The 6,939-nt window shown below is 49.5% G+C and overlaps 1 protein-coding gene across 1 annotated transcript in view; it reads right to left on the minus strand.

Moving 5' to 3' along the window:
• PALD1 (phosphatase domain containing paladin 1) overlaps positions 1-1,207 on the minus strand; it is a 106,023-nt gene extending 104,816 nt beyond the window's left edge. Inside the window, exon 1 of the mRNA XM_083503057.1 lies at positions 462-1,207. The gene's annotated coding sequence lies outside the window, so the exon portion shown is untranslated. The remainder of the gene's footprint in view (positions 1-461) is intronic.
• Positions 1,208-6,939: the final 5,732 nt, after the last annotated feature.

A 6,939-nucleotide genomic window follows, 5' to 3' on the forward strand; every position in this document is an offset into this window, starting at 1 on the left:
CTCATACCCTCTACAAAGCCTTTCTCAACCTGGTGCCCTCCAGATGTTCTGGACCAAAAGTCCCATCACCCCTGACCACTAGCCAGACTGGCTGTGGCTGATGGGAATTGGTACTCCAAGGTATCTGGAGAAGTCAGGATGGAGATGACTGCCTTAGAGACCCACACAGAGAATTGCACCCACATCTTCCCCTACCTATGCAAAGGATGCCTTTTAACAATGCCTTTTGGTCTCTGACCAGGAATGAGGTGTTTCTTTTTTTTCAAGGAAAAATGTTGGATCGCACACATGCTGCCCATTCAGAGTATGCATGCATGCAATAGGATACGAACCCAATTCAGTGCCACTGAATGAAACTTACTTCCGAGTAAACATGTATGGACCGGCCTGCTGTGAGGCTGCAACCCTAAGCACCCCTTCCTGGGAAGCCAGCTGCAATGAGCCCCGTGGGGTTTACTTACGAGTAGGCATGAAGCGCGCCGGGATGCCAACGCGAGGTTCCCTTGGCCAAGCCAGCGAGCGTCTCGCATCCAAGAAAGTCTGCAGGGGCGACGGCTGAGATCTTGCCCTTCAGCCTCGACAGCTGCCCTCGGCAGGGCAGGCCTCCGATCCCCGGCGGGCTGCGGGAGTCACGAGGGCTGGGGAACTCAAGGCGGCCCCTGATGCCTCTACTCCTTCCCGGTGGCTCTTAGCGGTAAACCGGTGCATGGAGACGAGACTCATGCGGCGGCGGCAGCAGCTGCAGCAGCACTTCCTGCCAGCTCGCCAGGAGACGCGGGGAGCGAGGGCGGCGGGACGGACCCAAAAGGCGGAGCACCAAAGGAGGGGACTCACTCACCGGAGGGACGGCATCCCCTGCCGGCTCTGGAGAGAGGAGCTGCGCAGAGGGGCGCCGCCTGGGCCAGCCTTTTGTTCCTCCTCCTCCTCCCCAGCGCCCGGGGCGCATCCACTGCCGCGCGCGCCTCTCGGGGCTGCCCGCCCTCCCCAAAACAAGGAGCCGGGCGGAGTTCCTGCCTCTTGCCGAAGCTCCAGGTTCCGATCGCCGCTTCTTCTCCAGCGGACGGAACCCCCTCAGTCTCACCGGCCGCCCTCGCTTGGCTACAAATGTGCGCACAAAAGCGCCGGCGGCGGAGGGAGGGACATGCGCAGCCGGCTGCGCTTTCCCAGCTGCTGCAGCTGTTTCCCGGCGCAGACAGATGGCTCTTTTCAGCTACTGCTCTTGCGCCCGTCCCAGGAAAAAGCAGCACTCGGCCCCGCCCCTCCTTTCCTCTTTTCTTTCTTTCTTTGCACACACCTCATTATGCAGAACTTAAACCTAAAGCTCAGTGCATGTTTTGAACCGCCGAAGGATGGGCGTGTGGCTTCAGAAACTTGGGTGTGCAGATTTACTCGTTTGCCAGAAAGCATGTTGTTGTTTGTTGTTGTTTAGTCGTGTCCGACTCTTCGTGACCCCATGGACCAGAGCACGCCAGGCACTCCTGTCTTCCACTGCCTCCCGCAGTTTGGTCAAACTCATGCTGGTAGCTTCGAGAACACTGTCCAACCATCTCGTCCTCTGTCGTCCCCTTCTCCTTGTGCCCTCCATCTTTCCCAACATCAGGGTCTTTTCCAGGGAGTCTTCTCTTCTCATGAGGTGGCCAAAGTATTGGAGCCTCTGCTTCAGGATCTGTCCTTCCAGTGAGCACTCAGGGCTGATTTCCTCAAGAATGGATAGGTTTGATCTTCTTGCAGTCCAAGGGACTCTCAAGAGTCTCCTCCAACACCATAATTCAAAAGCATCAGTTCTTCGGTGATCAGTCTTCTTTATAGTCCAGCTCTCACTTCCATACATCACTACTGGGAAAACCATGGCTTTAACTATACGGACCTTTGTTGGCAAGTTGATGTCTCTGCTTTTTAAGAAGCTGTCTAGGTTTGTCATTGCTTTCCTCCCAAGAAGCAGGCGTCTTTTAATTTCGTGACTGCTGTCACCATCTGCAGTGATCATGGAGCCCAAGAAAGTAAAATCTCTCACTGCCTCCATTTCTTCCCCTTCTATTTGCCAGGAGGTGATGGGACCAGTGGCCATGATCTTCGTTTTTTTGATGTTGAGCTTCAGACCATATTTTGCGCTCTCCTCTTTCACCCTCATTAAAAGGTTCTTTCATTCCTCCTCACTTTCTGCCATCAAGGTTGTGTCATCTGCATATCTGAGGTTGTTGATATTTCTTCCGGCGATCTTAATTCCAGCTTGGGATTCATTCAGCCCAGCCTTTCGCATGATGAATTCTCAATATAGGTTAAATAAGCAGGGAGACAATATACAGCCTTGCCGTACTCCTTTCCCAATTTTGAACCAATCACTTGTTCCATATCCAGTTCTAACTGTAGCTTCTTGTCCCACATAGAGATTGCTCAGGAGACAGATGAGGTGATCAGGCACTTAGCCTTAGTTTGCTGTGGTCAACACAGTCATGGAAACTGATAATTGTAACCATCAAGCAACATCTGGAGGGCCAGAGGTTCCGCACCTTGCTTCAAATGTTTTGATCTGGGCAGCTGAAGGATTGCCTACTGTCACGCCCCGCCTGCCTGTGAACTGAGGTCATCCTCAGAGATCCTCTTTGTGTGTCCCTGCCATCTAAAGTGAGGCAGGTGTCTGTTGAAGAGACATATCAGTGGTGAACCCCTGCATGTGGGACGCTTTCCCTAGGGCAGACATCCCACCCAATTTTCACTATTTCTGACACCCCAGCAAACCCCTTGTTATTTTCCCAGGCTTTGCTTTTTTAAAAATTCAGATTGCTTTAATTCTACAATTTTCTCTTTTTGTTATATCTGTTTGTTGTTTTATTGCTTTTATTAAGAAGTGTTTGAAGCCCCAGAAATACTTATATTAAAGGGTGTTATTATATAATAATTAATAATGTAAAGTTGCATCCTGAAAAAAAATGCAAAGCTACGGAGGGTGTGAGGGTATAAAGTGAATCAGAGAACCATGGAGGCTGCGAGGATGAGTCAGGAAGGTATTACGGAAGACAACACAGGGAGTTTATTGCTAAAAAGTTGAGAAATGTAGGCCTGTGGCACAATTGTGAAAGATCCAAGGTGAAGGGAGTTTTGAATCCGTAAGAGTGGATGAGGCAATTCTTGAACATAAAACTACATACAATGATTTTCACCTGGAGTTCAGGTGGGAAAGCAGCAATAGAAGTTTATGAGCTCAGGATTTATGAAGGTGCAATATTGTGAGGAGAGGGGTTATGGAGGAGGCATTCTGAGGGCATCGAAGGAGGGTGCTAGGGAACAGAGGATTTGTTGCAGGAGGAGACAGTGGTGATAAATCCAGGGATGCTGAAGAAGGAAAGTAGGGCCTAAATAAGGATCTCAGCCAAACTCCTTACTTCTCATTCCCTGCCCCCAGGTGGACTTTGGTAATATGGCACCCTGAGCAAAGACAAAATTTGGTACACCCTATAAATAGAGGAGGAGGAGGATGTGCCCCCTGGGCTTGTCCTGCACGGCCCTAAATCCAGCGCTATTCCTCAGTCAGCTCACATTAGCTCAGTCCTCATTGGGATGACTAAAAGGACTCTCTACATTTTTTGTCTTTACCAAATGGGTCCCGACAACTGTTTGGTTCCCTCAGACATGGTTGGTGCCATAGGTTTTTATAATGCATGTGCCTTTTCTTTGCTAAAATAAGGAATAATTACGCCGGGACTGAGGCAGCAAATGACGCGAGCGATATTCGCGAGGGAGGCGGGAGGGCTGTCTGCCTCTCCGCCTAGGAAGAAGTCGAAGAGTCCAAGAGCAAGTTGATGATATTTTCAGAAACTGATAGGTGGGACAAAAATGTACTAGTCGTCTCAGTTTTGCTCTCCCCCTTTCACTGTTTTGCTGCACCCCACCCTCCCCCCAAAGCCTGCAGACCTCCAATCCTCCCCGCTTTCCCCTGCGCGCGCGCTTTCTCCCTTTTCAGTTTTGGCATCTTTTCCCCGGAGCCCGCATGGCCGGCAAAACAGAAGCCGCAAGTCAGGGCAGGGGAGGCGCCGCCGCCGCTGGCCAGCACGACCCTGGCAATCCTTGCTGCTGCGGAGGAAGAGGAGGAGGAAGCGGTGGCGGCTGCACCTTCTTCTCGGCGGGACTGGCGCAAAACGTGGCCGGAGGAGGAGCCCTCAGAGCCCCGTGAGGCTGCCGGCCAAGCAGGGAAGGGAAGGGCGCTTCTCCTTTTCTTCCTCCTCAGCTGTGCCATCTTATAGGCGCCGAGGTTCCTTCAAATATTTGAGGGGGATAGAGCCCCCCAAAGTTGATGGGCATCGCCATTCAAATAGTGTGCATGCATCATGTAATCAATTACACAGGGCGGGGCTCACCTCCCCCCCACTTTATTCAAGTTGTGTCCCCCCCATGGTGAGCCTGTAGTGGGGCACCCTTCCCCAAAAGTGCCACCATATAGTAAGCAAATGCCATCATCTTGACTGGGCGTAAGTCCTTGGGAAGGAGTTGGACAAGGCAGGTGATGGTGCCCACCTGGCCAGGTGAAGGGCAGGGGTGAATTAAGGTGAGGATGGGTCTCTCTCTTTCACCTCTCCTTTTATCTCCCCCCCCCCACACTCCACAAGCACCTGTTCCTGTTGTATTTTACTTAAGAGAGTAAGCAGTATAACTAAAGCAGGAGCTGCTACACTGAGTTTGGCAAGGGCACGCTCAAGTTGAGACCACACAGGATGTGCTCTCAGTTCAGTGCAGTAGAAAACATGCCAAAGCACAGGAAGCATCATTTGAAGGGCTTTTTCTCCTCTGACAACATGCCAAATGTGGAAGTTCACTGTTAGCCACGCAGACACTTTCCTTGAAAGTTTCCTAGTTAATAGCTGGGGACTGAGGTGCAAAATCAGCATAGGTGATATCATCCTGCTGATGCCCACATCCAAGTCCCAAAATAAGCAGCGTTCCAACTTTCATCTGTCAACACAGGACATCAAGATTTCTCATATACTGTACATGGGTGGGGGTTTGAGCCAATTGCTGCTGCTCGCTGCATTTTGCCTTATTCCTTCGATTGTGATTCATGTGACCAAGAGCAGGCAAACCTTTCACCCATCCAGTCTATGGAACTGCCCACTAACAGTGGCTCAGTCTTTATCTGGTTTGAGCTTCAGTTTGTTGGATCTAATCCAGTCCCATTACCAAGGCAAGATAACGGCCCAGCATACCCACTGCCAATATGTTATGCAGGAGACCCCAAAAGTCACCAAGAGGCAAAGGCACAACAATAAACTCTGGAACTCTCGGTTACTGAACTTGAAATAACTGGAGTTCCATGAAAGAGTGGACTTCAATGTGAATTTTGAGATAGGCAGGAGCTCCTCAGTTGTATACCCCCAAGCAATACTATGCCTTCTACCATGAGGGCCTGTTCTCCCCCATTGAAAGAGGAATTCCAGCCAACAAAAAATACCGTACCTACATGCTGGCAAGTAAGTCAAAAGAAGCACCCACCGATTTTGGAAGAAACTGGATGAAGCTCAGTTTAATACAGTGGTACCTCGAGTTACATATGCTTCAGGTTACAGACTCCACTAACCCAGAAATAGTACCTCGGGTTAAGAACTTTGCTTCAGGATGAGAGCAGAAATCGTGCTCCGGCAGCATGGCGGCCGTGGGAGGCCCCGTTAGCTAAAGTGGTGCTTCAGGTTAAAAACAGAATGGACCTTCGGAACAAATTATGTACTTAACCTGAGGTACCACTGTACTTCACTGTGCTACATTTATACCTTCTCTAAGGAGTTCAGAGTAGCTTACATATCATTCCCATCAAGGGGAGGCCTGGAGGAAGCGAATGAAAAAGGACACAGTCCCTTTTTGCAGAAACCTCCCCACTATGCTCGCCACTATTTGGCAATAAGCAGCTTGGGCTCAGAGCTAGCAATATGTAGCACTACAGTGGAAGGTTTGCGCAGAGTAGGGAAGTGAAGAAAGGGAATACTGTCCTTATGCTTTCCAGAGAACTTTCTCACCACTTCTCAGAGCCCTCAGCTCAACATGACTATCAAGTTCTTGCTCCAGGGTGGTTAAAGCCCAAGAGAAAAGCCCACCTGCACTAGGTGGGGGATGCATTGCAACATTCTGTTGCAGGTGGAATGGAGCTAAACTGAAAACAAGTTCCCAAAACGTACATAAAGCAAACCACCCTGTGTCCTCTCTAGAAGACAGCTCTGTGAACCACACCCTTCTCCTCTTCCCAACCTGGACATCCCACCCCAGCACCACTGGTTTCCTTGCATCTCCTTCCCAATCCCAGTCAGGCAACAGCAGGACTTTTGCACTGCATTCCCCACTTCCTCAGAATCCCAGGGCTTCATGAAGCTAAATTTGAGGGTGTCAGTATTGAGAGGCAGCCAGCTGCTGTTCATTAGTCCGCTAGTTTTTGCAAGACTCATACTTTTGAGGCAGGTATCACACTTCTCTAATTGAAAGGCTGGCCCTGGGTAACACTTTTCATTGGAAAGTTTCTGCTTATGAATGGCTGTAGCCAAGTAAGAGCATCACTCCAATGCCATATGTTTAACATTCAGTAGACTGTAAATATTGTAACTGGGAGCTGGTGTATGGACTGTGGGTACCAGAAGTTATTACATTCTGAAGCTAATAGAGTGTGGGCCTGACCACTAATTTGAGAGACCACTGGGAACTCCATGTAAGAGCAGGGTGTCTTGTTCAATAAATCAGCATTAAAATTTATCTATATTGTTACTCTTGATAGGTAAAAATTATGCAGGAAATCACCCTCATGTTCCTGAAAGAAGAAACGGGAATAAAGGAGCAAACTTTTATGGCAACAATGATGGAGATGTCTTTGTTTTGGTGAATAGGGATGGACTTCCTCCTAAAACAAGATCTAAATGTTCTGATCCAGATGTAGGTTCACAAGAAAATACAAGCCATTGATTACTG

This window comes from Podarcis liolepis (assembly GCF_965112155.1).
Source record: "Podarcis liolepis genome assembly, chromosome: 5".
NCBI classification, from domain to species: Eukaryota; Metazoa; Chordata; class Lepidosauria; order Squamata; family Lacertidae; genus Podarcis; species Podarcis liolepis.